Source organism: Neodiprion fabricii, chromosome 4 (assembly GCF_021155785.1).
Source record: "Neodiprion fabricii isolate iyNeoFabr1 chromosome 4, iyNeoFabr1.1, whole genome shotgun sequence".
NCBI classification, from domain to species: Eukaryota; Metazoa; Arthropoda; class Insecta; order Hymenoptera; family Diprionidae; genus Neodiprion; species Neodiprion fabricii.
Window position 1 is genome coordinate 7189502 of NC_060242.1, and position 10079 is coordinate 7199580.

The window sequence follows — 10079 nt, forward strand, 5'->3', positions numbered from 1 at the left end:
ATTCACTAATTCCAGGGTTAATCGGTGGGCGTGTCCGCGTGTCGCTCTGCTAATGATACACCCTGCAGCCTGAGGAGTAATTCAGTTATCACGAGGGGTTTGCGAAAGCGTGGCACACACAAGGATGAAGGGCAGAAATAAAATCTCCTCAAAGCCGGTATGTAATAAGGTAGAGGTAGAGGTACACTTGGGGACAGTGAATCTGAAACGGCTAACTTTTTACACCAGATAGTTATGTTGGCAACACAGAGAAACCTACAGCGCCACAGTCGGCCGAGCGCGAAACTAACTTAAGATTCGACGGTCATGGGTTATGTTACGTTTATTGCGATTGAGTTAGTTTCGCGCTCGGCCGACTGTGGCGCTGTAGGTTTCTCTGTGTTGCCAACATAACTGTCTGGTGTAAAAAATTAGACGTCTCAGATTCATTGTCCCCAAGTGTACGTGTATGCCGAAGCGATAGCGACTGTTGAGGGTAATGACGGCCCTCGCGGATTCGAATTTAACAAGTAAATGCCTACCGGAGCCGCTGATTAATAGCCGGAGATAAGGAGTTGGAGGTTAAATCTACTGCACGCACACTTGACCGAGCCGTATACTTTCGAAAGAATATTTCGCTATTTCTTCCATCAAAACTTCGCCAATTATCAACTCGCGATCCGATAACACGGAGGTTTTCATTATTATTCTTCTTACTCTTGGAATTGGACTTATTCCCGGGGACGTAATAAAGATATCCCTCGTATACCCTGCGGATGCAGATATCGTTCACTGCGACATTATTATCTTCTCGTGATTAATTATATTATAATTGGCTATTGATTACGGATTTGTCGGGGAAAAGAAACAAATTCCACCCCTCGTTATATTATACTTTTAAGCCATATCGCTCTCCGACTTACAATTAATCTCAAAACTTTGTCAATTGAAAATCGAGACTTTCGTAAGAAAAATCCAGAAAAAATGCTTAATAAATTGGAGGGTTCTTTGAATTTCCTCGACGAAAATGCGATCTTAATTTTTTAATTGTTGTAGCAAATTAGAGAGTGGCTCAGTTTTTAATCCACAAAATTTAGACAGTAACTGCCGTTATTTGTTGTCTACGGGAAGAAAATTTGAAAGCACGTTATACAAGTTACGTCGAAGTTGCGAATATTAATTTCATTTAACATCATGTTTCCTTCATTCAACTTTTGCAATCAACTTTATTCTGTCCTCAAGATTTGTGCAATTTGATCGACCCTTGAAAGTAGACTGAAAACTTGCTAACCATATGAGGATTCGGTTTCTATAAATAAAATGTAAGCTTTCAAGTATTTAGGATCTGTTTCTATGAAAAAAAAGCATCCTAATTAATTTTCCCCTCTTTATCTTTCTTCAATTCATTTATCAAACGAATCTACGATCCTTCTCAATATGAGAGTATTCAGTTCTCAATTTAGACTGAATGCATGTAAATTATAAACGATAGCCTAAATATCGATTTTTCATTTCCGATCGTTTTGAAATGGTAAGAAACTCTGTTATTTCACGATAGCTTATTTTGTTGAGAAAATTAATTTTCACAAATTCGGTAGTACATACATATTTATTTACTTGTTTATTTTTTTTTTCAACAGCTACAGTCAATTCAATTACCGCTTTTTTTATAAACAAAATCAATATCAGTGGGCACAATCTTAAAAAATAAATCATTCAGCGATTACAACGTGATGATAAAAAAAAGTGTCACACAAATTAAATCTACAAAATTTTTCGTCGTTTTCAAAGAGCGATAAAAATTAAAAAATTGATGTCTCGAGCTGCGCGTATTTCTTTTTTCTTTTTTTTTCTTTGTCTTTCGAATGTTTAAGAAAATCGCCTTACATTCTGCGAATATATATGAATACTTTGTCAAACACACTCCGTGCGAAAATCCCGTGATTAGATTAGAACAAAGAAATATTTAAATTCCCAACTCGCCAGCCTTTTCAACGTAACAAATTAGACAGCAACCTGCAAAGCCGTTTATCACAAAAGGTGAATAACTCCTCCCGAGTATGAAGATACGTGTTAGCAAGGGTAGCCCCCCCATAACGTTAAGAGCGTCGGTATGATATTACGTATAATAACTGCAGTTACAATTCCGTCGAGTACTTGACACGTGAGTTGTGCCCGTCCCTCAAAAGTTCGCCCCCAGTTTTAGCCCGCTGGCAAGGCTCTCGAGTAGGACATGTATAATATAAAGGGAGCTGCGAAAGCGACGGTTTGAAACGATAACCCAATTACGTAGAATAGTAACGCTAAGTGCGCGAGTTCTGAGGTGCTCACAGGTTAGAAAGCTTCACGCGGCTTATATACCTACCTACCCACCTACCTTACCGACCGGGGAAAAGAGACGGAGCTTGTACAAATGAGTCCTGCGGTCTGGTTTCAGGATGGTTTCAGGATGGTTTCGCGAGTCTGGAAGATGAGCCCGACGTTCCCACGGGACCAGCCCGCTGATGAGCTCGCGAATGGCGCGCACAGCCACGTTGTTCGAGAGGATTTCATTCGAGTTACTTTTAACTGGAGCCTTTCCTGCAAGCTCCCTCCATTTTATACCGCATCCGGATCTCTCTTTCTCTCTCTCTCTCTCTCTCTCCTAATCCCACGACGAACGCTTTATGTAATTCTTTTCTATATAAAGTTCTATCCGTAGCGTGTACTTAGGTATGTGGAGCATTCTGCCTCCAATCGACTTTACCGAAATCCTGACGCTCTCAAATTCTGTTCAAACTTTGCGAAATCATTTTTCTCGTTGTCGATAAGACTATCTGTGATTTTTAGAGATTTTCATTTCAGGACCTTTAGACCCTGGTGGTGGATAAAATATGTATATGTATTAGACCTGTCCTTAAGAAGGGCAAAATCGAATTTTAATGGTCTTACCCCATAAATTGGTTTTAAAAAATTTTCACTCCATATTTACCCGTGCCTAGGAAGCCTTACTTTTTCCCATGAGAAAAGCATTGGTTTTTCGGGATTTTTAATCGTTTTTTTACCGCTGCCGTAATCATCAGCTAAAAAATCGCTGATTCTCAGAAAATGTTGACAGTTGTGTTACCTTTTTGTCCAATTTTTTGGAATTCGATACAAGCATTTTTGGGTATTTGCTAACCGACACGCAAATACGCGTCGCTATATTTTCAACCTCCGTTCCCGGTAATATTATAATTTTAACGTATGGCCTATACGTAGTATATACATATATGGAGTTATACGTATCTGCGGAAACGCGGGCAGAACGGAAAATCTTCTGATTACGAGTTGTAGTCGTCCAGTGACGATGGTACTTAAGTACTTTCGCATATAAGGCGTCGTTCAAATATTACGTAACTTTGTTTTTAGCTATTTACTAACCCCAGTAACGCTACGTAACGATCGCGAACCCCCCACCACGTTACATAACATTAGGGGAAAAAAAAGCATTTTTCGAAAATTGAATTGAAAATAACTGTTATCCATTTTGTGCAACACAAAAGCGGTACGGATATGAAAATATTCCTTTTCAAGTTCGACGGAAGCTTCGTAATTGATGGCTCTTTTACACTAAACTTAACTTCTTTATTATACATATAATTATTCTTAATATTTTTATTTGGTACATTATTTGGACAAATAGTCCTTTAAACTTTAATGTCACGTAACGCTCGGCTCCCCACACCGAGCATTACGTAATATTTCAAGGGTGCCTAAGTACGTATATATACAGGGTGTCCCAATTTCAAAGACGCATTACATTTTTCGCCAACCTATTGGTTAAATTGAAAAATGTATACTACAAAAGTTGTATGGTTCGGAGGTTGAAACATGAAGAATTTTTTCATGCGTTCCAGCATCATAACTGGTGATACTGTGGAGGATGGACCAGTTTTTTTTTAATGGAATCGTACTTTTTTTTTCAACTCAAATACTTTTCATTCGAAAATTTACAACTTTCTCATGAAATTTTCTTTTATAAAGTGAATAGTTCGCGAGGTGAAACAAAAAATCAAATTCTGCATTCACATGAGCTTGAATAGGTACCTAAAATATACATACCTATATGCACAGATAAGAAAAACTACGAGTACAAATTTAATTTCATCTATTTTTTTTTTTTTTTTTTTTTTCTAAAACTCCATACGAGTATGTAGTTTTTCATACACGTTTTAGATTTCGCGAGTGAATTCGTGGAAATTCTTTTGTTGAAAAGTTATACGTGCATTATAATTAATTACTCTAAAAAAAATTTTATTATCTTCGTACATGTATATGTGTATATGTGTAACATTAAAATACAAGTCAGTATTAATAGATATTCATTTGGCATATTTTTTAAAAGTAATCAACGTACTGTTCTCTTTAACTATATTCATATCGATGGCGAGATGGAGGTAAATTGAGACGAAAAAAATTGTGCGACGGTGGTTGGATAGTATATCATGTTTTTTTTTTTCCAAGCACTGCGCACCTATTCGGGGTGCAGACGGTAAAAATTAACACATGAAATTCCCCGCGGCTTTCCCAAGTACCCTTTTTTTCTTCTCCAGCTGAACGGTAATTAAAATTTTTACGAACCCTGACAATTTCGCAAATCACTGGTAATAAAAATTGTAAAAATAAGTCACGATGCAGCAATAATAATTAAGAAAAAGGAAATCGTACCGAATGAATATTATATGTGACTCGACTGCATGGTAATAATAAATAAAGATTTGTTAAGGTAATAACAAAATAGATATTCAACTTGTTTGAACACGTTTAAATGATGCTCATATTTTCGTTTTGTCTGAAATAAAAAAAAAATCGAACTCATTCCGTGAAATCAGTAATTAATTCAGTAATTTATATGTAAAGTACGAGCTCTTTGATTCGTATTCAGGTAAGAATAAAAATAAAATGAGCAAGACAAATTCAATTAACCCGGTCAAATACGTCGAGTAAATGAAACAAGTAAATTCTCTCCTCGCGCGCACGGTTCGAAATATTTGAAATCAAATCGTGATAAATATTTAATATCAATATGCATGTGCAAAAGTGTTTGTGTGATTGAAGATTTTCTCCTTTCACTCTTCCCAATAACGCAAATAACGCTCGCGCGGCCTCTGCAGAGTCAATATTCACTTTTCAACTGTACCGCGGAGAACGAAGAAGAAGAAAATCCAATTTCAATTCGGATGTAAGTAGATATAAAAGTTTTCCAGACAGTTCAAGGTTTTCGCGGTTCGCAAGTTTTATGGCCACCCCGTGACCAACCTACAGTCATAGGCATCCGTACATGATACATATATATAAATAAAAAAAAATATATACATATATACGTGTATAGGTATACAGCCTATAATAAGGCGGTTATATTTTTTCCCTTCTCCGTCTCCATTCGACCGAAACTCCGCGATTTTCATTCTCCTTTATTATTTCGTATCTAGCCAAAGATTACGTGCCCAAATGTATTGCGTACATGCGTGAACAAAAAATTGTCCGAATTTATCCAATATGGCGATAAGATATGGCTTCAGAAATATTTTTATAATTTAAGGGGGAAAATAAGTTTAGGACTGCGTTTTTGTAGTATTTTTCATGATTTTTTTTACAAGAAAGAAATGTGTATAATTTATGGAAATTTTGAGCACATTTTATACATATGTTCAAATGAGCATCGTCATTGTTTTTAAATTGTTTCCTCGAAAAATATGAAAGATATCAGCTGCCACCCGTCGGAGGTCACCATCGAACGTAGATGTTTGTGTACATTCTGGAAGCTACAGTTTTATTCTGAAATCAATAGAGGTTCGAAACTTTAATGACACGGTTTTCTTCTTCATGATCCTAACTTCCCTAAAAAAAAAAATTGAAAATTACATTTTTTTAGAGGTATTTTAACAAAACAGAAAAAGAAATTATTTTTTTGATATTTTTGAAAACTTCTGTTGCGATAAAAAAAATACTTCAACCAATGATGTTACTCCAAATTTACGTCTACATAGAAAAACAAAGACATGTCCCTTAACTGAATTTGAAACCCTATTGATTTCAAATAAAAACTGTGGCCTCCAGAATGTACACAGACTGACGGTGACCTCCGATGGTTGGCAGGTGATGTCTTCCATATCTTTCGAGGAAACATTTAAAAAAAAATGACGATACTTATTTGAATACGCGTATAAAATGTTCTCAAAATTTCAATAAATTACATAAATGCCTTTCTTGCAAAAAAAAAAATTCATGAAAAACACTAATAAAAAAACGGAATCCTAAACCTATTTCCCCCTTCGAAGAAAATATCCTTTCACCGAATAACCCAAATTATAGTTCTGAACGATTTTTTAATCAACAAAATCACGTGTGTCTGTTAAAAAAAAAAAAAAGAACAAAAAAAAAACTTTCCTTACATTTGATCGCGACATTCTGTGAATTGAACGAATTCCAATTTCTATACTTCTGTAAAAGAAAAAAAGAAGAAGAAAAAGAAAAATCGCGTCACAATGGTGATTTTCGCTGCTACAGATAACGTATAAGCCATTTTCGAAATCGGCGCGTGTAACGATAATAACAGCAATAATAATAACAGTGAGACACGTGTTGCCTGATTGGCATAAGTGTGCCGCGGCAGGGGAAGACTTATTTCTTTTTACGAGCGACAGATTATGGACCCTGACGGGTGGGGCAGGCATCCTTCGCGTGGGCACGCAATAAAAGGGCCAATTTCATTGTTACTGCCAGAGTAGAGGATCATCAAGTTTATATCCCTTGCCCAGCGATACAAGGTGTATAAGGTACATATATACCTCATACATTCGTTGTACATCCGCGGAATCTACGCGTGTATAACGCAATACGGAAACGTGTTGCTGAGATGAAATCACCCGAAGGACACACTGTGTCTATTTGTGGTATTATACGTACACTACTAACGAGAAATAACAACCCGTGACGAAAATAACCCACACCAAAATGACTTGCACAAAAATAACCGACACAAAGAAAGATCCACACAAAAATGACTTGCACAAAAATAACCCACGCAAAAATAACTCACACCAAAACGACTTAAACAAAAACAACCCACACAAAGAAAGATCCACACAAAAATGACTTGCACAAAAATAACCCACGCAAAAAAAGATTCGCACAAAAATGACTTACACAAAAATAACCCGCACAAAATAGCCCGCTTTCGATTAAAGCAAAACAAAAATAACCCACACGAGAATAACCTATGACAAAAATAACTCACACCAAAATGACTCGTAGGAAAATAACCCACACAGAAAAATAGCCCACATTAAAATAAACCAAGACATGGCAAATATAACCCAGAAAAAAAATAAACCACAACGAAAAATAACTCACGCAGATGTAATCTCCACAAAAATGAACCACAAGAAAAATTAACCCAGACAAAAATAATCAATAACAAAAGTAACTTACACAAAAGTAACACACGACGCAAATAACCCACAATAAAAGTAACCCAAACAAAAATACAGCGATAGCAAAAGTAATCTACACAAAAATAAACCACGACGAAAATAACAATTGACAAAAATAACACATTTGAAATTTAATTTAATTCAACCGAATTTGCTGTAACTTAATGTTTGGACATTTTTTATCAATTTTTTTTTCATTGGTTATTTGTGATGGATTACTTTTGTATGAGTTATTTTTACATGAGATATTATGGTCCATCGCCTTTAAATTGTATTAGCAGGCCGTAATGTATGTGGCGATAAGGCGATCTCTTGCGTCGTAGTGCTATTCGCTATCGTCAAAATACTCCAAAATTATCAAAAAAACGTAGTGCAACGTAATATTTTTGTGTTTTTCACTTTCAAAAATTCAACTTTTCGCATTCGATGTGATAATAGAACTTCTCCTGTCAGGGGAGCAAAAAGCCAAGAAGAAAATTTATATGAGACCTCTCACCTTTTATATTACGCATTTTATTACTTTTGCAGACACGCGTGAGCTGAAAAAAAAAGATAATGACACGATGTCCAAAAAATAAAATTCAAATTCAGAGAACGAGAGTTGTATGAAAATTGCTGCTAATTTAAACGCATTTATGAGTGCTGCAACCACTCATGAATTATCCGTTCTTTCTCATCTCTTTTCTTTGTGATCATCTGTACATTTCTCTGTCTGATGCTTTCAAGTACTTCCCGAGACGTGAACGTCGTCAAACTAGTCTGTACAAGTAGGTACGTAAAAGTCTCGAATAGCGAAACTGTCAACAAGATATCTTGTTATACAGAGTAAGATTCAGTGAATCTTGAATGGGTATCCATACTTCCTTTCCTCTTCGGTCTAATTAGCTTCTCAGAGTATTGCAACGACATTCTGAAGGATCGGCGTGTAAAGGAAGCGTCACAGTGTATCAAAAAGCAAGGATAACAGCAATAGGTGAACCGTTGATAAGAGAAATTTGAAGTCAACGGTAGCAATTTTTTTTTTTACCGAAACTCGGCGGATTATTATGTCAACTGGAAAATGAAAGTCTAGTTATTTCTTTTTTTACAGAAAATGGCAATCCCGATACGTGTAAGAATCGCGAAAACCGTGGCATAGACTCAAGGCGCGTAAAGATTCTTCTCATTAGGCTACGAAACGGTCAAATTTGTTAAAGTCTTATTTGATTAAATATTTTACGATAATCACTTACTAACCAAGTTCTGGCGAACTTATATTTCGACTTTCCGCATTTTCGTTTTTTCCATACCTGTTGACGTCAAACTATTTTTTTCAAACTATCAACATTTTGAACGAGTGGATTTCGGAACTTCTCATCACGTTTCAAAGATCCAAATTTTACCCGTCCAAAAAAAGAAAAACTTAATTCCGAAATCGAGACTTGGGTTAAATTTTGTTTTGAAAGCTTGGATGCATCCAAACCGTTGCTTTGAGAAGTATGAAGTATCAATATTATCAACCTAACTAAATATCGTCTAGATTCGGCCCAACGCAGGTTAAGGATGATGAAACGAAAAATATCAAGGTTACAAAGATCGCATAAACTTGGCGTTCGCGTCTTGGAAAAGCGACGCTACCCTTCGTCATTTGACCATTCCACCGTCTGGCCTCTGATCACCGGGCCATTAAACCTTATCGTGTGCATAATTTGCCATTCCACCGTGTTTTGGGAAGGTTTCCTTTGCAGACGACAGAGACAAAAAAACGGAGGACCGAGATACGAGAGGTAGAGAATTCTTTGTGCGCAGTCAGTCACTTGCTCCGAGAGATACCTCTTCCTATACACAGTATACACATGTAGCTCATGCCTTTGTGTACGACTAGAGATGAAATGTTCTTCAGTGAAGAGAACGGGGAAGTAATCCAAGTGCCTGGGTGCTTTTGAAGTCGGATTTTTTGTCACCGATTCTCATTCTCCCACTACTGGAGTATTTGTTTTTTTTTTTATTTTATTTTGCCCGAGGTGAAGCGAAGACTAGCACCTTCCACCCCAATTGTCACCGAGGCGGATTGCAACTGCAGTGACAAGATTTAATTAAAAACGCTATCACCAAAGCAAGTTCCGAGAAGAATTTCTTAATGGAAACACCCTTCTCGGGTCGCTACTTCCTCATACTTATACCTACATAATGGTGCAGTTCTCTTGCTAAATATGCTGTCGTTCTGCACTTATATTAAACCTGGTCCTTCAGCTCAGTGGTACTTTTAGCAGGTACATTAGCTGGTCTCGGTTTCTACATTTGGGTGTATAATTTTTTTATTTTTCTGGAGTTCGAGCCACAAGCAAAGTCAAGTTTTGGTCTCCCGGAGAGATCACGTCAAAGAACTGCTCTGTGAAAAAAAGTCTAAAAGGTCGCGAAGGGCCATTTTATACCAACTACCACGATAAAGTAACAATTCTTTTTGATCTAACTTGAAGGTATCGATAATATGTCAAATTATCTCGTTAACTTTTGCTTCTCTGAATTTTCACCACGAATTTTCGTATCGTTTTTCATTCCTTCTTTTCCGACCATCGACGCGACGGTGAAGTTTTGCACATACGAAATTTGATAATTTCACTTCTAAACATTCGAAGATGAAACATTTCTTTGACAGTTTAT

The 10079-nt window shown here is 36.5% G+C and overlaps 1 long non-coding RNA gene across 1 annotated transcript; it reads left to right on the top strand.

The window, feature by feature from the left end:
* Positions 1-2928: 2928 nt before the first annotated feature.
* Positions 2929-9374, top strand: LOC124179325. The gene is made up of 3 exons (XR_006870011.1): positions 2929-3127; positions 3336-3337; positions 9364-9374. It is a non-coding gene; the product is annotated as an uncharacterized LOC124179325 (long non-coding RNA).
* The last annotated feature ends 705 nt before the right edge of the window (positions 9375-10079 follow it).